The following is a 24,578-nucleotide window of genomic DNA, read 5'->3' as shown; positions in this document are numbered from 1 at the left end:
GAAGGTTCTGGTGCGAACCAAACCGGGGGGGGGGGGGGGGGGGTGTTCGGCTCATCCCTAATAAGGATCTTAAATAATAATAATAAATAATAATAAAACAAATACATTCAAGCCTGAAAACACCCAAAAAACACTTGTACAGGCATAAAATAAAAAATGCTCATAAAATGGCTGGAGAAGCTCAAATGTGAATGTTACTTTAAACACATTTACACAAACTTTTATCATTTAGTCCATATATTGCTAATAAAATAAAACTTGTTAAAGCATTTGTATTTTTTATTTTATGAGTGTAGCTAGGGTTGCCACGTTTTCTTCAAGCCAAACCCGAACACTTTAGCGGCACACCGCAATTTTTTTTATTTTTTGTAGTGTACAATATTGATATATTTTGTCACTAAATAACATTTCTAATCATATGGAGTCTCCGCCTACATCTGAATAGGAAGAGTTCCCCTTTAGATCTGAATCTGCAGAGTTCCTTTTAACATCTGAATCCACTCAGCTACCCTTTATATCTGAATCCACCCAGTTCCCTCTTTACATCTGAATCCACCCAGTTCCCTATTTACATCTGAATCCGCAGAGTTCCCTCTTTACATCTGAACCCGCAGAGTTCCCTCTTTACATCTGAACCCGCAGAGTTCCCTCTTTACATCTGAACCCGCAGAGTTCCCTCTTTACATCTGAACCCACAGAGTTCCCCCTTTACATCTGAATCCGCAGAGTTCCCCCTTTACATCTGAATCCGCAGAGTTCCCCCTTTACATCTGAATCCACAGAGTTTCCCCTTTACATTTGAATCCGCAGAGTTTCCCCTTTACATTTGAATCCGCAGAGTTTCCCCTTTACATTTGAATCCGCAGAGTTCCCCCTTTACATCTGAATCCGCAGAGTTTCGCCTTTACATCTGAATCCGCAGAGTTTCCCCTTTACATCTGAATCCGCAGAGTTTCCCCTTTACATCTGAATCCGCAGAGTTCCCCCTTTACATCTGAATCCGCAGAGTTCCCCCTTTACATCTGAATCCGCAGAGTTCCCCCTTTACATCTGAATCCGCAGAGTTCCCACTGCAAGGGAGGACTCTGCAGACACTGGTGTACGGGATAACTCTGGGGACTCTGAATTAAGGCAGAACACTAAGACCCCTTTCACACTGTGCCGCCACCTGCATCAGCGGTAAAGCAGCGTTATTTTTAGCGCCACTTTACTGCCGTTTTAGCGGCGCTATTCGGCTGCTAGCGTGGCGGTTTTAACACTCGCTAGCAGCCGAAAAGGGGTTAAATCCACCCGCAAAACCCCGCCACAGCGTTTTGCCGCCTGTATGACAGCGCTGCTCCATTGATTTCACCGCTCCAAAGCTGCTGGCAGGACTTTTTCTGATGCCCTGCAAGCACAACGCTCCAGTGTGAAAGCCCTCCAGCTTTCACACTGGAGTGAATGGGGCAACTGTTTTAGGGTGCTTTGCAGGCACTATTTTTAATGCTATAGCGCCTGTAAAATGCCCCAGTGTGAAAGGAGTCTAAGAACACTGATGTAAGGGGGGGACTGTCAGGATGGGCATGCCAGCAGACAAGATAACTCCTCTGGATGAACCTCTGTACACAGGCTACCTGTGGGTTTTCCTTTGTACCCTGAACAGTTCCTGTGGCAGTTGTGGCTTAAAACTTTCTTGGTCTACCTGACATTGGCTTGGTATCAAAAGAGCCCCTAATTTTCCACTTCTTAATAAATGATTAAACAGTACTGACTTGCATATTCAAGGCTTTGGGTATCTTTTTATAGCCCTTTCCATCTTTGTAAAGTTTCATTACCTTGTTACGTAGGTCTTTTGACTGTTCTTTTCTACCTCCTCGTGGCTCGGGGTCTAGCCTGCTTAGTGCATCCATGTGAGAGCGAACAAACTGTTAAGGTTTTCAGATGGTGAGTCTGACTTAGTGGAAGGGGACCTCTCTTACGGCTCTGGTTCTGGTCTCACTGGAATGGGGACAGGGAGACCGGAGCGCAGCGGGGTAGGAGAGTCCAGCCAGGTGCAGCAGCAGGTACTGAGTAGATGAGGATCCTCTGGAGCAGGAACTCACTGTAGCAGGGGAGCAGCTAGGAGAAGACTGCAGACCGTGGAATCAGGATGGATGGCTCTTCAGGATGCGAAGGTGGCAGATGCAGAAGCAAGCAGGAGTCGGCAGAGGTATCAGGTACAAGCAGAGGTTCGGCAACAGGTAAACAGTCCAAGAAGAGTCAAACAAGCCGGGGTCGGAGCAGGAGAGGTCAACAAGGTCAGACGGAGCCGGGTCAGGTATCAGATAGGTAGCAGGCAGATAAACAGGTTACTTCAGGCACAAGCTGCAGACGAACAGCACAGAACATCTGCAGCTGTTCCTTTAAAAAGGGCCACTGGCGCCAATAGCGCTAACGCGCACACGTGCGTGTGCCGCGCGCACATCCGAACGATGTGCACCCGCTCGTGTTCGGAGACGCGCGTGCCCACGACGACCCGCGGCACGAATGCGCGTGCGCGAACGGAGACCCGATCGTGCAGAACGGACGGATTCCTGACATTGCCCCCCCACAAGGGGCAACCTCCGGGTGCCCCTAATGACCCTCTTTTCAGGGTGTGCAGCAAAAAAGGCCTGAATTAATCTATCTGCATGTAGGTTAGCAGCAGGTTCCCATGAATTATTTTCCGGACCATAGCCCTTCCATTTAATTAAAAACTGACCTTGTCCACGACGTCTTCTGAAATCCAGAATGGCCTCCACTTCATATTCCTCATTGCCATCAATCAACACAGGGTCAGGTGGACTTGTTCCTCTACCGGGAAAAGGGTCAGGTACGGCAGGCTTAAGCAGAGCTACATGGAAGACTGGGTGTATTTTCATGGAAACAGGTAAGGACAGTTCATATGATACTTCATTAATCCTCCTCTTAACTGGAAATGGACCCAGAAATTTGGGTGCCAACTTCTTAGAGGGGCAAGCTAATTTCAAGTTAGAAGTGGAAAGCCATACCTGATCCCCGACTTGAAGAATCAATTCTCCCCTTCTTCCCCGATCGAAGTTTCTCTTGCTATCAGCCTGAGCCTTGGTTATGGTCTCTTGTAGGATTTGGTTATTCCGCTGCAGAAAAGATACTGTGTCCTGTACCGCTGGAACGTGGGATTCTGAAAGAATATCAGGAAAAAAGGACAGATTAAAACCAAAATTAGCAAAAAACGGGGATTGGCCAGTGGTAGCATGGCTGGCATTGTTGTAGGCGAATTCCGCCAAAGGTAAGAGGGAAACCCAATCGTCCTGAACAAAGGATGAAAAACATCTAATGTATTGCTCAAGGGTTTGGTTGGTGCGTTCCGTTTGTCCGTTGGTCTGCGGGTGGTAGGCGGAGGACAAGGCCAATTCTATTTTCAGGGCCTCACATAAGGCTCTCCAAAAACGAGAGGTGAATTGCACCCCCCTATCGGAAACAATATTGGAGGGTACCCCGTGAAGCCTGACTATCTCCTTGATGAAGATGTGAGCCGTCTCAGATGCGGTGGGAGTTCCCTTCAAGGGTAAGAAATGGGCCATTTTAGACAAACGGTCACAGATCACAAAGATGGCTGTACAGTTCTCAGAAGGAGGAAGTTCCACAATAAAGTCCATAGTAATCATCCGCCAGGGGCGGTCGGGTACGGGAAGTGGTTTAAGCAGACCCCAGGCCCGGTTTCTGGGGACCTTATTCCGACTACACACGGGGCAGGAATTCACATATTTCTTGCAGTATTCCCTCATGCCTGGCCACCAGAAGGAGCGCTGTACAAGCTCCAAAGTCTTGCGGACACCAAAGTGCCCGGCGAGAGGATGATCGTGGAGGAGACCCAAGACCTTTATTCGGATGTCTTCCGGAACAAAGATTAGATTGTCCTTCCAAAGCAGCCCTTCTCTGGGAATGACCGAAACTCCTGGAGGGCAGGAGGATCCGAGGGAAGCTCCCTTTAATAGGGACAAAAGGTCAGGCTGGACAAGCAAAAAAGTGTTAGCAGGGAGGATGGTATCAGGGGGTGCGATGTCCTTGGAGCTATCAAACATGCGGGAAAGCGCATCCGGCTTTACGTTTCTTGACCCGGGGCGGTAGGTAATATGAAAGCAGAACCGAGAGAAAAAGAGGGCCCAGCGGGCCTGCCGAGGTTTCAGACGCTTAGCGGTACGGAGGTACTCGAGGTTCTTGTGGTCTGTGTAGATAAGTACGGGGTGTACCGCCCCCTCCAGTAAGTATCTCCACTCCTCCAAAGCAGACTTGATGGCGAGTAACTCTCGGTCCCCCACATCATAATTTCTCTCTGCCGGAGAAAGTTTGCGAGAAAAGAACCCCACGGGGTGCATCAGGTCATCTTTACCTTGACGTTGGGAGACCACCGCCCCTACTGCTACCTTGGAAGCATCTACCTCCAGGATAAAGGGTCTTGACGGATCCGGGTGGCTGAGAACGGGAGCAGAGGTGAACAGGTTCTTGAGCTTCTTGAAGGCGGCCTGCGCTTCAGGTCCCCAATGAAAACGTACATTTTGTTTGGTGAGCTGGGTGATGGGGGCGATAATGGCCGAGAACCCTTTAATGAATCTTCTATAAAAATTGGCGAAGCCCACAAAGCGCTGGATCCCCTTTTTATTGGTGGGGGCTGGCCATTCGAGAACCACAGAAACCTTTTGCGGGTTCATCTTGATGCCTGCTGGAGAGATTTCAAGGCCGAGAAATTGGATATCCTGCTGCTCAAATTTACATTTCTCGGCTTTAGCGTAAAGTCCGTGTTGCCGGAGCCGGAGCAGCACTCTGCTGACGTGCCCACGATGCTGTTCCAGGGACCCGGAAAAGATTAGAATGTCGTCTAGGTAGACAATGACGAAAATGTCCAGAAAGTCTCGGAAAACGTCATTTATCAGGTTCTGGAAAGTGGCCGGGGCATTACAAAGTCCGAAGGGCATTACTAAGTACTCGTAGTGCCCAAAACGAGTTCGAAACGCAGTCTTCCACTCGTCGCCTGCTCGTATTCTGACCAGATTGTAAGCTCCCCTCAAGTCCAACTTAGTGAAAATAGTTGCTGACCTTAGTTTCTGAAAAAGCTCCGGAATCAGTGGTAGGGGATACCGGTTCTTAATCGTGATTCTATTTAACTCCCGGTAATCCACACAGGGTCGAAGGGTCTGATCTTTCTTTGTAACGAAGAATATTCCGGCACCGGCAGGAGATGTGGAATGGCGGATGAACCCCTTCTTAAGGTTCTCGGTGATATAGACCTTTAGGGCTTCCTGCTCTTTCTCAGACAAAGGGAAGACACGCCCGAACGGGATTTCTGCCCCAGGAAGGAGCTCGATGGGACAATCGTAGGGGCGATGTGGGGGAAGAGAATCAGCCCCCCGTTTACTGAAAACGTCCAGAAACTCTTGGTAAGGCTCTGGAACTAACTGACATAAGTCCTGGTCTGGGTCCAGACAGAGGAGCGTTCTGGGCTGTACAGAAGCTCCAGGAAGACCGTGATCCTGGCAGTAAGGGGAGAGGAATCTCACCTCCCCGGAAGACCAGTCGACGGAGGGGTTATGTGCCTGCAGCCACGGAATACCTAGGATCACAGGGAAAAGTGGTGATGAGATGACGTCTAAGGTTAGCAGTTCCGTATGTTGGCAGGAGGTGGTAGCTGGTAGTGGAAGAGTCTCCTGGGTGACTCGGCCAGATTTAATTTGTGAACCATCAGCCAGGAAGATGGAAAGTTCATGGGGCTTTTTCCGAAGAGGGATGGAGTGCAGGTTGGTGAAGGCAGCGTCGATGAAACAGCCGCAGGCCCCTGAGTCAAGGATAGCGTTGACGTGAATCGTTCTTCCCTGCAGCTGAAATGAGAGCAGAAGGGCAACATGGAAAGTGTTGGAAGGCAGAGTTACAGGGTTGTGAGACACAGAAGAAAGGCACTTACGTGTCTTAACAGGGCAGTTGGTCACGTAATGTCCGGGGGCCGCCACAGTATAGACACAAGTTCATCTGCCGACGGCGGGCTCGCTCTTCAGGTGACAGGGTAGGCCGGAGTAATCCGAGCTGCATGGGTTCTTCAGAAGCTTGGGCGACACTGGCAGGCCTCCCTTGAGGGGATGGAGTGAAGAAGGGTGCTGAAGAAGGGGTCCTGGCGGACATCCAGGCTGGTCTTTGGGGTTGAGTGGAGCGTTCCGCCCTACGCTCACGAAGTCTCCTATCGATCCGAATGGCCGAAGCGATTAAGTCCTCCAAAGAATCTGGGATTCCAACACGGGCCAACTCATCCTTAACCACTTCAGGACGTATTGCCAATGTACGTCAACACAATGGCACAGGCAGGCACAATCACGTAGATGTACGTGCCTGCCTTCCAGCGGGTGGGGGGTCCGATCGGACCCCCTCCCGCTGGATACGGCGGTCCGGTTCGCTCCAGGAGCGCTCCGTGATGAGGGGATGGCCGTTGGTTTTCGGCCACCCCCTCTGGATCGCTCCTGGCCAATGAGAAGCTTCCTCCCACTGTGTATTGTTTACACAGGAAGGAGGAAGTGATGTAATTCTCCTCGGGGCGGTCTTTTTGACCGGACTACGAGGAGAAGACTAATAGTAAGTGTGCACCAACACTACACTGACATGTAGGTACACACAGGCACACAAACCCCCCCCCCCGATCGCCTCCCGATCCCCCCCGCCCCCCCTCCCCCCCCAGTCACAGTGTCACTGATTGCATTGATCATTTCTTTACTGATCAATGCATTCAGTGTCAGTTGTGACAGTAAAAACTGTCAGGACAGTTAGTGTTAGGTCCAGGGTAGCCCCCTATCACCCCCCGATAAAGATTTAACCCCCTGATTGCCCCTAGAGTTAACCCTTTCACCCCCTTTTGCCAGTGTCACTAAGCGATCATTTTTCTGATCGCTGCATGTGTCGCTAGGTAGCTAGTTATTTTTTTAGGTTCACCGCCAGGTTTTTATATCGCTAGGTACCCCGATATACTACCCAATAATGGTTTTAACCCCCTGATTGCCGCTAGTTAACCCTTTCACCCCCTTTTGCCAGTGTCACTAAGCGATCGCTTTTCTGATCGCTGCATTAGTGTCGCTACTGTCTCTAGGTAGCTAGTTATTTTTTTAGGTTCACCGCCAGGTTTTTATAGCGCTAGGTACCCCGATATACTACCCAATAATGGTTTTAACCCCCTGATTGCCGCTAGTTAACCCTTTCACCCCCTTTTGCCAGTGTCACTAAGCGATCATTTTTCTGATCGCTGCATGTGTCGCTAGGTAGCTAGTTATTTTTTTAGGTTCACCGCCAGGTTTTTATATCGCTAGGTACCCCGATATACTACCCAATAATGGTTTTAACCCCCTGATTGCCGCTAGTTAACCCTTTCACCCCCTTTTGCCAGTGTCACTAAGCGATCGCTTTTCTGATCGCTGCATTAGTGTTGCTACAGTCGCTAGGTAGCTAGTTATTTTTTTAGGTTCACCGCCAGGTTTTTATAGCGCTAGGTACCCCGATATACTACCCAATAATGGTTTTAACCCCCTGATTTCCGCTAGTTAACCCTTTCACCCCCTTTTGCCAGTGTCACTAAGCGATAATTTTTCTGATCGCTGCATCAGTGTCGCTAGTGTCGCTAGGTAGCTAGTTATTTTTTTAGGTTCACCGCCAGGTTTTTATAGCGCTAGGTACCCCGATATACTACCCAATAATGGTTTTAACCCCCTGATTGCTGCTAGTTAACCCTTTCACCCCCTTTCACCAGCGATCACAGTATAAGTGTCACTGGTGACGCTGGTTAGCCAGTTAGTTATTTAGGTTCCCCGTCAGGTTTTTATATAGCGCCAGGGACCCCCATATACTACCTAATAAAAATTTGAACCCCCTGATTGCCCCTAGTTAACCCTTTCACCACTGATCACCGTATAAGTGTTACGGGTGACTCTGGTTAGTTTGTTTTTTATAGCATCAGGGCACCCACCATTTATTACCCAATAAAGGTTTAACCCCCTGATCACCCGCCGGGTGATATCAATTAGGTTTTAGGGTCAGGGTCTGCGTCGCCCCAGGCAGCGCTAGGTTAGTGCCAGTACCGCTAACACCCACACGCAAAGCATACACCTCCCGTAGTGGTATAGAATCTGAACAGATCAATATCTGATCTGATCAGATCTATACTAGCGTCCCCAGCAGTTTAGGGTTCCAAAAAAACGCATTGTTAGCGGGATCAGCCCAAATACCTGCTAGCACCTGCGTTTTGCCCCTCTGCCCAGCCCACCCAAGTGCAGTATCGATCGATCACTGTCACTTACAAAACACTAAACACATAACTGCAGCGATCGCAGAGTCAGGCCTGATCCCTGCCATCGCTAACAGGTTTTTTGGTAGCATTTTATATTCAAATCCGGAAGGCAGTGCTTGGTTTTCGGGGTCCCGTACGTGGCTAGGCTCCCAAAAAGTCCCCCACATGTGGTATCCCCGTACTCGGGAGAAGCAGCAGAATTTATTTTGGGGTGTAATTTGACTTCTTCCCATAGCATGTGTGAGCAATATATCATTTAGTGACAACTTTGTGCAAAAAAAAAAAAAAAGTTTGTAATATTCCCGCAACTTTTGGCAAAATATAAAATATTCCATGGACTCAACATGCCTCTCAGTAAATAGCTTGGGGTGTCTACTTTCCAAAATGGGGTCATTTGGGGGGGTTTTGTGCTATTTTGGCATTGTATGGCCTTCGAAACTGTGATAGGTAGTGAGGAGTTAAATCAAAAATTTGCACCCTTAGAAATCCTGAAGGTGGTGATTGGTTTTCGGGGTGCCGTGCGCGACTAGACTCCCAAAAAGTCCCACACATGTGGTATCCCCGTACTCAGGAGAAGCAGCAGAATGTATTTTGGGGTGTCATTTCACATATGCCCATAGCATGTGTGAGCAATATATCATTTAGTGACAACTTGGTGCCAAAAAAAAAAAGTTTGTAATATTCCCGCAACTTGTGGCAAAATATAAAATATTCCATGGACTCAACATGCCTCTCAGTAAATAGCTTGGGGTGTCTCCTTTCCAAAATGGGGTCATTTTGGGGGGTTTTGTGCTATTTTGGCATTTTATGGCCTTCGAAACTGTGATAGGTAGTGAGGAGTTAAATCAAAAATTTGCACCCTTAGAAATCCTGAAGGTGGTGATTGGTTTTCGGGGTGCCGTGCGCGACTAGACTCCCAAAAAGTCCCACACATGTGGTATCCCCATACTCGGGAGAAGTAGCGGAATATATTTTGGGGTGCAATTCCACATATAACCATGGCCTGTGTGAGCAATATATCATTTAGTGACAACTTTTTGTAAAAAAAAATTATTCAATCCCTTAGGACAAAAAAAAAAAAATATTCAATGGGCTCAACATACCCATCAGCAATTTCCTTGGGGTGTCTACTTTCCAAAATGGGGTCATTTGGGGGGGATTTGTACTGCCCTGCCATTTTAGCACCTCAAGAAATGAGATCGGCAGTCATAAATTAAAAGCTGTGTAAATTCCAGAAAATGTACTCTAGTTTGTAGACGCTATAACTTTTGCGCAAACCAAAAAATATACGCTTATTGACATTTTTTTTACTAAAGACATGTGGCTGAATAAATTTTGCCCTCAATGTATGACTAAAATTTAGTTTATTCGATTTTTCTTATAACAAAAAGAAGAAAATATCTTTTTTTTTCAAAATTTTCGCTCTTTTTCCATTTATATCGCAAAAAAAAAAAATCGCAGAGGCAATCAAATACCATCAAAAGAAAGCTCTATTTGTGGGAAGAAAAGGACGCAAATTTCGTTTGGGTGCAATATTGCATGACCGCGCAATTACCAGTTAAAGCAGCGCAGTGCAAAATTGCAAAAAGACCTCTGGTCCTTAAGGTGTTTATTGGTCCGGAGCTGAAGTGGTTAAGGCCCTCTGACAGGCCCATGCGGAATTGATGTCTTAGGGCCGACTCGTTCCACTGGGTATCTGCGCTCCAGCGTCTAAAGTCCGAGACATAGTCTTCTGCCGACCTTCGGCCTTGCTGGAGCGCAGTTAATGCAGATTCCGCGGTGGCGGACCGCTGGGGATCATCGTAGAGCTGGGCCATCCCCTCGAAGAAGGTAGAAAGGGTCTGGGTGAGAGGACTGTCATTTTCCAGAAGGTGATGGGCCCAGGACTGGGGCTCTCCTTGCAGAAGGGAGATAACGAAGCCCACTTTAGTAGCCTCCAGAGAAAAAGTCCTAGGCTGCAGAGCAAAGTATAGTTGGCAGGCGTTACGAAAGGCCCGGAACTTGGAGCGGTCCCCGGAAAACCTCTCTGGAATGGGAACCCTAGGTTCAGGTGGAAGCATCATCACGGCCGGTTGAATGGCTGGCTGAACAGGAGGAGGCTGAGGAGCGGTGACTGGAGGGCCGGAAGTAGACAGGTGCTGAACACGTTCCTCCAGCCTGGAGTACCCATCCTGAAGGGACTTCACGGCTTGAGTCAGGGCCGCAAGGTGCGAGCAGATCTCCTTCATGGCGGAGGCCCCTTCCGCAGACTCAGACATGGCTGTTCGTACTGTTAAGGTTTTCAGATGGTGAGTCTGACTTAGTGGAAGGGGACCTCTCTTACGGCTCTGGTTCTGGTCTCACTGGAATGGGGACAGGGAGACCGGAGCGCAGCGGGGTAGGAGAGTCCAGCCAGGTGCAGCAGCAGGTACCTCTGGAGCAGGAACTCACTGTAGCAGGGGAGCAGCTAGGAGAAGACTGCAGACCGTGGAATCAGGATGGATGGCTCTTCAGGATGCGAAGGTAGCAGATGCAGAAGCAAGCAGGAGTCGGCAGAGGTATCAGGTACAAGCAGAGGTTCGGCAACAGGTAAACAGTCCAAGAAGTGTTAAACAAGCCGGGGTCGGAGCAGGAGAGGTCAACAAGGTCAGACGGAGCCGGGTCAGGTATCAGATAGGTAGCAGGCAGATAAACAGGTTACTTCAGGCACAAGCTGCAGACGAACAGCACAGAACATCTGCAGCTGTTCCTTTAAAAAGGGGCACTGGCGCCAATAGCGCTAACGCGCACACGTGCGTGCGTGTGCCGCGCGCACATCCGAATGACGTGCACCCGCTCGCGTTCGGAGACGCGCGTGCCCACGATGACCCGCGGCACGAATGCGCGTGCGCGAACGGAGACCGGATCGTGCAGAACGGATGGATTCCTGACACAAACTATGTGATAATAAATGGCTTCATGTGATCACTATCTTTAAAATTATTATTTTTTTAAATAACAAACATGTTATACTTACCTCCACTGTACAGCTCGTTTTGCCACAGAGTGGCCTCAGTCCTCCTCTTCTGGGGTCCCTCAGCAGCTCCTCCTCGCATCAGATAATCCCCTAGGAGAAGTGCTCTCCCTGGGGGTTACCTTGGGGGCGTGCTCCCGAGTCCAGCATTTGCGTCCATAGACACGAATGCTGGACTTGGCCCGCCCCCAGCCCCCGCATCATTGGATTTGATTGACAGCAGCGGGAGCCAATGGCTATCAATGGCTATCAAATGCTATCAATCTATCCAATCAAGAGCTGGGACCCCCTGCAGAGAGGGAGAGCATGTCTCCGCTGAGGGAATTCCAGGGCTCAGGTAAGTAAAATGGGGGGGGGGGGGGGGGCGGGCGGTCACTGCCAGACGTTTTTTCACATGGGCAGGGGCGGACTGACCATTCGGCCACTCGGGCACTGCCCGGGGGCCCCATCAGGGTTGCCAGCCTCAGTAAAGCCAGGGGCGGTATGTAAAAATCTGTGTTTTTTTTTTTTTACATCTGTCTCTGAAATGTCCCTTACCAAAATTTTTTTGGTCTAAAAATCCAGAGATTATAGCTGCCCCACCTCTCCAGTACCTTCTCAGCCAATACAAACATGTCTGTGTATACTGTGTGTACATGTATGTGTACACTGTGTGATTGTATACTGTGTGTGTGTATACTGTGTGGCCCCATAATCTCTGATTGCTTGGGGGCCCCATAATCTCTTATTGCCCGGGGGCCCCATGAGTTGTCCGCCCCTGCACATGGGATGCATTAAGGTGAAAAAAAATGAGAGTTTACAACCCCTTTAACCACTTGCTTACTGGGCACTTATACCCCCCTCCTATCCAGACCAATTTTCAGCTTTCAGCGCTGATGCACTTTGAATGACAATTGCGCGGTCATACAACACTGTACTCAAATTCGATTTTTATAATTTTTTTCCCCCAAATAGAGCTTTCTTTTGGTGGTATTTGATCACCTGTGCGATTTCTATTTATTTTTTTATTTTGTTATAAAATTTTAAAACAGGCAATTGATGTACGCTGATGAGGCGGCAGTGATGGGCACCGATGGGTGGCAGTGATGGGCACTGATCGGTTACACTGATGGGCAGCACTTCCAGGTGGCACTGATTGGCACCACTGATGGGCATTGATAGGGGACACTTGTGGGCATTGATAGGTGGGCACTTTCAGATGGCATATATGAGGCATAATTGCCGTTTCGGGACCGATGTCCCTATAAGGTGAGCCGGTGATCGGCTTTTTTTCTCCTCCACTGTCAGCGTGAGGAGAAAATAAAAAATGATCACTGAGCTTTTGCTTTGATCATGCGATCAGCTGTCATTGGCTGACAGCTAAGCACATGGTAAGGGGCCAGGACTGGCCCCCTTACTCAGATCCAGGGCTGGTGCAAGGATTTTTGACACCCTAGGCGAAACCTCATTTTGCCGCCCCCCTCCCCCCCCCCCCCGGCTCCACCCCTGACTCCACACCCTTTCCCCTGCTCATGCATACCCCACCTTTTTTAATGAAGCGCCCATCAATGCAGCCTCACCAGCACCCATCAATGCAGCCTACCAACGCCCATCAATGCAGCCTACCAACGCCCATCAATGCAGCCTACCAATGCCCATCAATGCAGCCTGCCAATCTCCATCAATGCAGCCTACCAATGCTCTTCAATGCAGCCTACCAGTGCCCATCAATGAATGTTTACTTGCTTCCATTCATTCGGGAGTCAGGCTGCACCTCTGACACTATGTGCGAAGGTGGCTGCCTGCTGATGCTGAGACTTAGTTGCTTGCTGCAGAGAGAAGAGAGTTGGAACACCAATGGCCTGGCGCCCCCAGGCAGAAGTGCGCCCTAGGCGGCTGCCTAGTTTGCCTAGTGGTAGCACCGGCCCTGCTCAGATCGGTGATCACCCGAGTCTCAGTGACTAGGTGATCACAGGGAGCGCAGGAGACGTGCACAGGGGAGGCCGTCATATAGCGTGGATGTCAAGTGGTTGAACAAGTTTTTTTTTCTCGTGATCAGCCATATTTTCAATATTAATGCCCAAATTTCACAATTTCTGCCAGGGTATGCAAACTTTTTAGCACGACTGTATATATAAAATATATTTAATGCATATTAAGACGTGTAAATACCTGATTTCACTTTAATAATCCCTGCCCTGTCCCAGCAGCACTCAGACTGGGAGAGGGTGGGGCTAATCAGGTGAGCTGGAGGCAAATATGCTGACACAAATCCTGCTGACCAAAGAACAGAAAGTCTGATAATGTGCTTATCCAGCATCACTCCTGTTCCAGGAACTGAGCCTTAAAGGTGGAAAGCATTGCAGATACTGCAAAGTTAATATTGATATTGACATACGCCTACACTGTGTGTCATTGTGTACTGTGATACTTGAAGACAGATTAGGTAAGAGGAAGTACTTTGCTCTATTTATTACACTGCATGTTCTCCCACATTCTACTGTTAATTAAAGGGAACTTACACCATAACCTATTTTAGTGCAGAAAGGGTATTGCTAGCTTGAAAGTCCATATTTTTATAATGTTATTTCATATATATGTAGCGTATGACATTTGGGACATCTGTCACATGCCTGTAAATTTAGTTTTTGGCCTCAGAACAGTAAAGGTTCTGAGGGTTAACTGTGTAGGTAGGCCTTAACACCAGTCTGGCCAGGCTGTGTTTGGATGTTCTGCTTGGTCATGTGAGTGGTGAGGTGCACATGACAGGCTAGAACCAGGTCTGGTTGGATTTTTGGGTATTTGGGTATCGGCCTTCTCGGAGCCAATCCGTGGGAGTGCCGGGGCCCGCTAAGGAGTCTGGGAAGGGGTACTTAAAGGGGTGTGGGTCATGTGTTTGGGGTTCCGAAGTTGTTCGAGAGACCCGTGTGGTCTGGTTCCAGGACCGGGGTAGCCCTGTGAGGGGTCCCGGTCACGGTGCGTTCGACACCCCGCAACATGTTCCTGTCAGTGGCCCCTGATAGACCTGCCTGATCTGGAGTAGGGATCCGTCCGTTCCCGAGTCTCGGAGCCGACTGGTCCGAGGTGCAGTAACTGAAGGAGGATTCGAAGTGTCCGGGGGTGCTCTCGGCTTGGAGGGACACCGCAGCTCGTGGAAGTGACCGGGGGAGGACTCTTCGGAGGAGGGCCGGCAAGTGGCATCCTGAGAAGTGCCTGGTTACTGAGTTGAGAAGGACATTGACGAATTCACACTTTTGCAGTACCATAAAGGAGACGGGAAACATTCCAGGTACGGAGGAAAAAGGTTCCTGTTTACCCTTAAGTTGTTTGTTCAAGTTTGAGACAACGTGCTGACTGCCATGATCTCTGGCTAGAGATCTGTTCAGCCTTGAAGTACCCAGCTGCGAGTGGCTACTCTCTGGGTAGAAATAGAGACTTTGCTAAACCTGCAGTTCAAGGTGCCTAAGTTCTTCACCCATGCCCTCTGTTCCCTAAGACAGGGGTTGACAAATTTGCTTTGAATTTAGGAGCCAGTTAAAAAAGTTAGGAGCCAGTTTTTTTTTCAGCTCCCGGGGTAAGGCCACTCATTTTCACCCCCTATCCCTAACTCACAATGGAGCACCCAGTCAATAACTCCATTGAAACGCTGTTACATCAGGGGTATGGGCTGACCAGAAAGAGTAAGGCTGGCAACAGATGGAACTGGCTGGCACTGGCAGGTGGCACTGGTTGCCACTGGAAGGCACGTGGAACTGCCAGATGGCATCGGCAGGTGACACTGGTTGGCATCGGCAGGTGACACTAGTTGGCATTGGCAGGTGACACTAGTTGGAACTGGCAGGTGACACTGGTTTGAAACTGGCAAGTGGCACTATTGGCACTGGCAGGTGGCACTATTGGCACTGGCAGGTGGCCCTGGTTGGTGATGGCAGGTGGCCCTGGTTGGCGATGGCACTAGTTGTCACTGGCAGATGGCACTGATTGGCGGTGGCACTGGTTGGTGTTGGCAGGTGGCATTAGTTGGCGGTGACACTGATTGGCGGTGGCACTGGCAGGTGGCACTGATTGGTAGTGGCAGGTGGCACTGATTGGCAGTGGCACTGGTTGGCAGTAGCACTGGTTGGCATTGGCAGGTGGCACTGGTTGGTGGTGGCATTGGTAGGTGGTGGCAGGTGGCACTGGTTGGCACTGGCAGGTGGCACTGATTGGTGGTGGCACTCGGCACTGGCAGGTGGCACTGACTGACGGTGGCACTGGCAGGTGGCACTGATTGGCACTGGGTGGTGGCAGGTGGCACTGGGTGGTGGTTGCAGGTGGTATTGATTGGCGGTGGCACTGGTTGGCACTAGCAGGTGGCACTGATTTGTGGTGGCAGGTGGCACTGATTGGCGGTGGCACTGATTGGCGGTGGCAGATGGCACTGGTTGCCGCTGGCAGGTGGCACTGATTGGTGGTGGCACTGGCAGGTGCCACTGGTTGGCACTGGCAGGTGGCACTGGTTGGCACTGGCACTGATTGGCGGTGGCACTGATTAGTGGTGGCAGGTGGCACTGATTGGCGGTGGCACTGGTTGGTGGCAGGTGGCACTGGTTGGTGGCAGGTGGCACTGGTTGGTGGCAGGTGGCACTGATTGGCGGTGGCACTGATTGGCACTGGCAGGTTTCACACGGAGCACTCTGTTACTGAAATGTAACAGAGGAGCTGGCGGGACCCTGCCGGGTGTGAAACAGGTGGATATGTCAGATTTCAGCCTGATGACGGGGTGGGCGGGACCCGGCCGGGGTGGGCGGGAGTCAGCAGCTATCAAACACCAGCCAACGATTGGGCTGCTTAAGAAAAGGGGCGGGCCACATACACATAGCGGCCCGCCCAGATCCCATTGGCTGGTGTTTGATAGCTTGCTGGGTCCCGCCCCCACCCCGGCCGGGTCCTGCTCACCCCGACATCAGGCTGACAGATCCTCCTCTCTCCATTGCGTGTCAGTTTCACACACAGTGCGGTGCTGCAGAGTGTGAAGGAGGGAGGAGGATGGCAGTCAGTGTTAATGCTGCTGCATGTCTGGGGCATCGATAGTGAGTGGGCTGGTGGCAGCTTAGGCGCCAGGTCGCGATTTCTGGTCGCATTGGCGACCTGGCGCCTGGGGTTTGTCAAGCCCTGCCCTAAGAGACTGTGTTAATTGAAAGTTCTACTGCAGAATAAAACCCTTTTTGTGTCAGTGTACAAGTTGTTGGGTATCAACCCTGGGAACCCCTAGAAGTGGAGGAGCAGGCCAAGAGAAGGTAACCGGTAAGCCCATTAAGTCAAGGCCGCCCTGCAACGGTTTATGGCCGCTACATATATTTGCAGTATATACCCCCTGCTGGTGGTTGTCTGTATTTCAGACTAGGCAATCAGAGTTTTTGCTGAAAGGGGTTGTAAAGGTTTGTGGTATTTTCACCTTAATGCATCCTATGCACTAAGGTGAAAAAAAACCTGTCAGTGACCGGTCTCGCTCGAATTTGACCCACGGGGACGCGCTCTCTCTCTTCCCGGGGTTCTCGGCTCTTGATTGGATAGAATGATAGCAGCACAGCCATTTGCTCCCACTGCTGTCAACCAAATCCAAAGTCGTGGGTGCCAAGGGCAGGGCCGAGTCCTGCATTCGGCCTCTTTGGACACCAAATGCTGGTCTCGGGGAGTACTCCTGCAATGTAACCACCCCAGGACAGCGCTTCTCCCAGGGGGTTATCTGCCTACCCCCATGTTGTAAAGTGCTGAGCAAACCCTGTTGGCCCTATATAACTCCTGTATTAATACTTATGCTGCATAGTCCTACCAGTAACTCCCTTCTGGGCTTCTGACTGCCCTGGTTTACTTTGATCACACTTATTTACTCTTGGAGTGAGAGAATGGTAGAGTGGCTGATGGTAAAATGGTCTTTGTGCATTTTTACTATTTTTTCAGACAGTGCTAAATTAGGTACTTTGTGTTTTATAGCCTTTTTTCCAGTGCAGTGACTGCTAACCCTTTGCAGTCAGTGGTGGCCCATCCATTAACCACTTGCCTACAGGCAACACAGAACTTCCCCGATGCACGCCCGCGGCGGCATGCAGAGGGGAAGTAAATAGGAGGACGTCCAGGGACGCCCTCCTGGGAGATAGCGTCCGCTCTGTAGCCGTCTTTTGGCTATAAAGCGGGCGTGAAGTGGTTAAGGAGCGCATGAGTGCTGCCCCCTCTATCACGTCACTCCCCTATATGTATCATGAATGAATTCATGCATAGCATGAATCTATCCATGGCCACCGCGGCCACCGCCTATTCAAGCGTTCAGACCCTTTCAGAAGCTGGGCGTCTGAATTGCAGCGGCAGGGTTGTTTTTTTTAAGCACCTGATTACAGCCATAGGCTCTAATAGGCTTCAAAATAGAGTGGACTCGGAGCACGGAGCAGTGCACTTGGAGCAAACCAGATGTGTTAGAAAAGAATATGAATATTCACATTTCTAACACTGGACTGCCTCTCCACCAATCAGGAAGCGGGCCTAATACCCATCACCTGATTGGCAGGGAAGGACAGGTGCTCCCATTTGAGGCCTAGCAGGAAGAAAGAACAGATGCATGGAGAACACAGCTCGTCACTGCCTGAAACCCTGCCTGTCCCACAGCTCGCTGGCGTCACCCGTTGCCTGACCCGCCACAAAGATGTGGTATGTGCCGTTCAGATATCTAGCAGGTGGGGGGGGGGGGTAACAGTGGCTGCATTTGATGGGAACGGTGGCAAGATTTGATGGGCACAGTGGCTGCATTTGATGGGCACAGTGGCTGCATTTGATGGGCACAGTGGCTGCATTTGATGGGAACAGTGGCTGCATTTGATGGGCACAGTGGCTGCATTTGATGGGCACAGTGGCTGCAATTGATGGGCACAGTGGCTGCAATTGATGGGCACAGTGGCTGCAATTGATGGGCACAGTGGCTGCAATTGATGGCACAGTGGCTGCAATTGATGGGCACAGTGACTGCATTCAGTGACTGCAATTGATAGCACAGTGGCTGCATTTGATGGGAACAGTGGCTGTGCATTTGATGGGCACAGTGGCTGCATGTAATGGGCACAATGACTGCAATTGATGGGCACAGTGGCTGTATTTGATGGGAACAGTGGCTGCATTTGATGGGCGCAGTGGCTGCATTTGATGGGCGCAGTGGCTGCATTTGATGGGCGCAGTGACTGCATTTGATGGGCGCAGTGGCTGCATTTGATGGGCGCAGTAGCTGCATTTGATGGGCGCAGTGGCTGCATTTGATGGGCGCAGTGGCTGAATTTGATGGGCGCAGTGGCTGCATTTGATGGGCACAGTGGTTACATTTGATGGCACGGTGAGGCTGCAATTGATGGTGTTTATTCAGTATTTTTCAGACTTTTTCAGTTTGTTTGCACCCCCCAAATATTTGGAGCACCAGCCACCACTGTTTGCAGCACTCACCAGCTTCAGTCAGTACCTCCAACCCCCTTCCAGTGCCTTTGAAGCCCCTCCAATGCCCCCAGCCCAAACCAGCGCTAGAGTTTCCCAGTGCCCCCAGGCGTCCTTCAATGCCTCCAACACTTTTAACAGCCTGATATACTGCCCCCTCCACATCTCACCAGCCCCCTACAGTGTCTCACTGCCCTCTTCGGTCCTAGAATTCCTGGGCCCAACCAGTCCTCCCACCCCCTATCCAGTGTGTGTAAATCCGTCTCTGTGAGTCAGAGCAATGACTCATTGTAGTAAATTATCCATTATCAGACTGTTGCGTCCCAGGTGGCTCTACGAGAGACAACATGCCTGATGAAGAATGCATATAATTAGGAGAATTATATTAGCTCACCTCAAGCCTTCCATATCACTCTTGTACATTCACACTTTATTATTCTATCCACCCTTCACTTAATCTTTTCTTCACTCTAGACACGTCATCTGGATCCTAGTATCTTATATCTCAGTCATCTTAATTTCTGATAAATTGTAATTCTAAATAAAATTAGTTACTGTCTCCAGATTATTTTGAGCTGTTAAAAGTGTATTCCTTATAAGACTACGTAACAATCTTTCTGGTAAAAAAAAACAAAAAACTCTCTGTTGTCTCAGTAAAGGTCTCCTACCACTGCTGGGGTTCTCATCTCAACCTCAGTGTTCCAGATTGAGGTGGTTTGTTGCGCTGATTAACAAGCTCTCCACTAGGGATGAGCCGAACACCCCCCGGTTCGGTTCGCATCAGAACTTTCGAACAGACCGCAAATTCGTACGAACGTTAGAACCCCATTGAAGTCTATCGGACTCGAACGTTCGAAATAAAAAGTGCTAATTTTAATGGCTAATATGCAAGATACTGTCCTAAAAAGGTTTTGGGGATCTGGCTCCTGCCTCAGGGGTCAATGCCTAAAATGTTTTTTAAAATAGCCGTTTTAATGACGATTAAAGTGAAAAAAAAAAAAGTGAAATATTCCTTTAAATATCGTGCCTGGGGGGTGTCTATAGTATGCCTGTGAAGTGGCATGTGTTTCCCATGTTTAGAACAGTCCCTGCACAAAATGACATTTAACAGAAAAAAAAGTCATTTCAAACTGCTTGCGTTTTTAACCACTTTCAGACCGGACCATTTTGCTGGTAAATGACCAGAGGTCTTTTTACACTTTGGCACTGCGCTGCTTTAACTGGTAATTGCGCGGTCATGCAATGTTGTACCCAAACAAAATTTGCGTCCTTTTCTTCCCACAAATAGAGCTTTCTTTTGATGGTATTTGATTGCCTCTGCGATTTTTATTTTTTGCGATATAAACGTAAAAAGACCGCAAATTTTGAAAAAAAATGATATTTTCTACTTTTTGTTATTAGAAAAATCCAATAAACTCAATTTTAGTCATACATTTAGGCCAAAATGTATTCAGCCACATGTCTTTGGTAAAAAAAAAGTCAATAATTGTATATTTATTGGTTTGCGCAAAAGTTGTCACATCTACAAACTAAGGTACGTTTTCTGGAATTTACGCAGCTTTTAGTTTACGACTGCCTATCTCATTTCTTGAGGTGCTAAAATGGCAGGGCAGTACAAAACCCCCCCAAATGACCCCATTTTGGAAAGTAGACCCCCTAAGGAAATTGATAAGAGGCATGTTGAGCCCATTGAATATTTTATTTTTTTGCCTCAAGCGATTGAATAATGACAAAAAAAAAATTTTTTTTTTTTTTTACACAAAGTTGTCACTAAATGATATATTGCTCATGCATGCTATGGGCGTATGTGAAATGACACCCCAAAATAAATTCTGCTGCTTCTCCTGAGTATGGGGATACCACATATGTGGGACTTTTTGGGAGCCTAGCCGCGTACGGGGCCCCGAAAACCAAGCACCGCCTTCAGGCTTTCTAAGGGCGTAAATTTTTGAGTTCACTTCTCACTACCTATTACAGTTTTGAAGGCCATAAAATGCCAAGATGGCACAAAACCCCCACAAATGACCCCATTTTAGAAAGTAGACACCCCAAGCTATTTGCTGAGAGGCATGTTGAGTTCATGGAATATTTTATATTTTGCCACAAGTTGCGGGAAAATTACAAACTTTTTTTTTTTTTTTTTTTTTTTAACAAAGTTGTCACTAAATGATATATTGCTCATGCATGCCATGGGCATATGTGAAATGACACCCCAAAATAAATTCTGCTGCTTCTCCTGAGTACGAGGATACCACATATGTGGGACTTTTTGGGAGCCTAGCCGCGTACGGGGCCCCGAAAACCAAGCACCGCCTTCAGGCTTTCTAAGGGCGTAAATTTTTGAGTTCACTTCTCACTACCTATTACAGTTTTGAAGGCCATAAAATGCCAAGATGGCACAAAACCCCCACAAATGACCCCATTTTAGAAAGTAGACACCCCAAGCTATTTGCTGAGAGGCATGTTGAGTCCATGGAATATTTTATATTTTGCCACAAGTTGCGGGAAAATTACAAACTTTTTTTTTTTTTTTTCACAAAGTTGTCACTAAATGATATATTGCTCACGCATGCCATGGGCATATGTGAAATGACACCCCAAAATAAATTCTGCTGCTTCTCCTGAGTATGGGGATACCACATATGTGGGACTTTTTGGGAGCCTAGCCGAGTACGGGGCCCCGAAAACCAAGCACCGCCTTCAGGCTTTCTAAGGGCGTTACAGTTTTGAAGGCCATAAAATGCCAAGATGGCACAAACCCCCCCCAAATGACCCCATTTTGGAAAGTAGACACCCCTAAATTTAGGGGTACACTAGTGAGACTAGGTAATAAATGGCGGGTGCCCTGAAACTATAAAAAAATAACTAACCAACCAGCGTCACCTGTAACAGTTATATGGTGATCACTGGTGAAAGGGTTAACTAGGGGGCAATTAGGGGGCTTTATGCGGTAGTATATGGGGGTCCCTGGCGCTATAAAAAGCTGCAGCGAACCTAAATACCTACCTGCCTAACTAGCGTCACCTGTGACACTAATACAGCGATCAGAAAAACGATCGCTTATTAGGCTGGGTTCACACTGGAGCGATGCGGGAACGCCACGAATGCGCGGCGGGTTCCCGCATCGCATGCCTCCCGGCGGCAGTTCACACTGCCCTATGCGAACTGCTGGGAGTGTCAGTGAAATGTTACTGACACCCCCAGATCAGTTCGCATATCGCAGTGCGATCTGCAAACTCGGATCGCATGGTGTGAACACCCATGCGATCCGATTCTGCTGCGGGCCAAAAAAAGGGTCCCGTGCGAATTTGCGGCGGGTGCGGCGGGTGCGGCGAATGGCTGAACTCGAATCGCACAGAGATCGGATGTGATTTGCACTGCAGTGCGGTGCGAATCACATCCGTTCTCATAAACCGCTGCAATGTGAACCCAGCCTTAGTGACACTGGCGACGGGGGGTGATCACGGGGTTAAACCTTTATTGGGGGGGTTAGGGGGGTACCTTAGAACTAAAGGGGGCTAACCCTAACTGCCCTAACAGTTATTAGTCACAAATGACACCCGCCGGGTGATCAGGGGGTTAAACCTTTATTAGGTAATAAATGGCGGGTGCCCTGAAACTATAAAAAAATAACTAACCAACCAGCGTCACCTGTAACAGTTATATGGTGATCACTGGTGAAAGGGTTAACTAGGGGGCAATCAGGGGGCTTTATGCGGTAGTATATGGGGGTCCCTGGCGCTATAAAAAGCTGCGGCGAACCTAAATACCTACCTGCCTAACTAGCGTCACCTGTGACACTAATACGGCGATCAGAAAAATGATCGCTTATTAGGCTGGGTTCACACTGGAGCGATGCGGAAACGCCGCGAATCCGCGGCGGGTTCCCGCATCGCATGCCTCCCGGCGGCAGTTCACACTGCCCTATGCGAACTGCTGGGAGTGTCAGTGAAATGTTACTGACACCCCCAGATCAGTTCGCATATCGCAGTGCGATCTGCAAACTCGGATCGCATGGTGTGAACACCCATGCGATCCGATTCTGCTGCGGGCCAAAAAAAGGGTCCCGTGCGAATTTGCGGCGGGTGCGGCGAATGGCTGAACTCGAATCGCACAGAGATCGGATGTGATTTGCACTGCAGTGCGGTGCGAATCACATTCGTTCTCATAAACCGCTGCAATGTGAACCCAGCCTTAGTGACACTGGCGACGGGGGGTGATCACGGGGTTAAACCTTTATTGGGGGGGTTAGGGGGGTACATTAGAACTAAAGGGGGCTAACTCTAACTGCCCTAACAGTTATTACAGTCACAAATGACACCAATGCAAAAAAAAAAAAAAAAATTACATTGGTGTCACTGTGACTGGGGGGCAGGGGTAATTGGGGGGGTGATCGGGGGGTAAAGGGGGGGTGTGAGTGTGCCTGGCATGTTCTACTGTGTGTGTAGAGTGTTGGTGCAACTTACTGATCCGCTCTCCTCCGCGTCGGAACGAAAAATACCGACACGGAGGAGAGAATACATCACTTCCTCTCCTGTGTTTACATTACAGGAGAGGAAGTGATGTCACCGGGGATTTCTATTCGTCGGGAGCGATCGCGAGGGGGTGGCCATGAATGAATGGCCGTCCCCTCGTCCGGGATCGCTCCCGTACGAATACCGACCGCCGCAGGCACCGGGCGGGGGCCCGATCGGGCCCCCGACCCGCGGGAGGCAAGGGACGTACATGTATGTCCTTATGCCTGCCCGTGCCATTGTACCGACGTACATCGGCGTGCGGCGGTCGGCAACTGGTTAATGTAATATCTGGTTCCGGCAATATGGATGAAAATCATTGAGAAAAATGGCATGGGTAGCCCCCCTGCCCATTACCAGCCCCTTTGGGTCTTGTACGGATATTAAGGGGAACCCCGTACCCATATTAAAAAAAGGAAAAACGTGGGGCCCCCCGGCCCTATATACTCAGAACAGCAGTATACAGGCGGTGCAAACAAGACAGGGACTGTGTAGATTTGTTGTGTTAAGTAGAATCTGTGTGTAATTTTGAACTGGTACATTTTTAAAGTGTAGCTCCAGTCAAAAAATCTATTTTTAAGCTTTTTGGAAAACATGGGGAAGGGTTATCACCCCTGTATAATTTGTTTTGTCGTCCGTCTTTTTTCATCTCACTTCCTGTTGTCTCCTTCCGTTTGGAAGTAGGAGATGTTTGAAAGTAGGGGCCTGCCCTATATGCTCTGCAGAAATGGCGGAACAAGGTGTTGGTGTTGCCACAACATTGTAAGCCCTCAAAGTGACTCTTGGTGGGCGCTGGAGCGCCCTGCTGTGAACGATTATATCAAGAATTGTAATTACATGCCATTGTTGAACAGTGGTAGAAAAATTGGGCCTTTGGTGGTTGTGGTGCTGACTGCAAGCTCTATTTAAAAAGAGCAAGATAGCTAGCTATATAGGTGGATATAGCGGTGTATACTGCGGTCAGGGCACATAGACAGTACGCACAATCTCCTACAACTGACTGCAAGCTCTATTAAAAAGGAGAAATATAGCTAACTATATATGGATATAATGGTGTATACTGCACTACAGAAGAGCAAGAACGCAAAATCGGCCGATAACGAACGGTGTATACTGTGTTGAAGGTACACAGAACACCGCACTGGCGGCCTTATATAGTGTGGGGCGTGTACTACACAGCCTGAGCTATGATCCTGCCTGTGGCCAATCATGGCTCTCCTCGCTGCTGGCGTTGATTGGCCAAGCATGCGGGGTCACAGTGCATGCTTGGCCAATCATGAGCCAGCAATGCACTGCAATGGCGCAGTGCATTGTGGGCTGTGAGCGCCACACGAATTTGGCGCGA

At 49.2% G+C, this 24,578-nt stretch overlaps 1 protein-coding gene across 2 annotated transcripts in view; it reads left to right on the top strand.

Moving 5' to 3' along the window:
* The window catches only part of DENND1C (DENN domain containing 1C), a 152,259-nt gene that overhangs the window by 19,009 nt on the left and 108,672 nt on the right, over positions 1–24,578 (top strand). The window lies entirely within an intron of this gene.

This window comes from Lithobates pipiens, unplaced genomic scaffold (genome assembly GCF_037356315.1).
Source record: "Lithobates pipiens isolate NorthernLeopardFrog02 unplaced genomic scaffold, aLitPip1_a1.2 Scaffold_8, whole genome shotgun sequence".
Classification (NCBI taxonomy): domain Eukaryota; kingdom Metazoa; phylum Chordata; class Amphibia; order Anura; family Ranidae; genus Lithobates; species Lithobates pipiens.
Note: the sequence above shows the minus strand (reverse complement) of the source record. Positions and strands in the feature narration are given on the sequence as shown.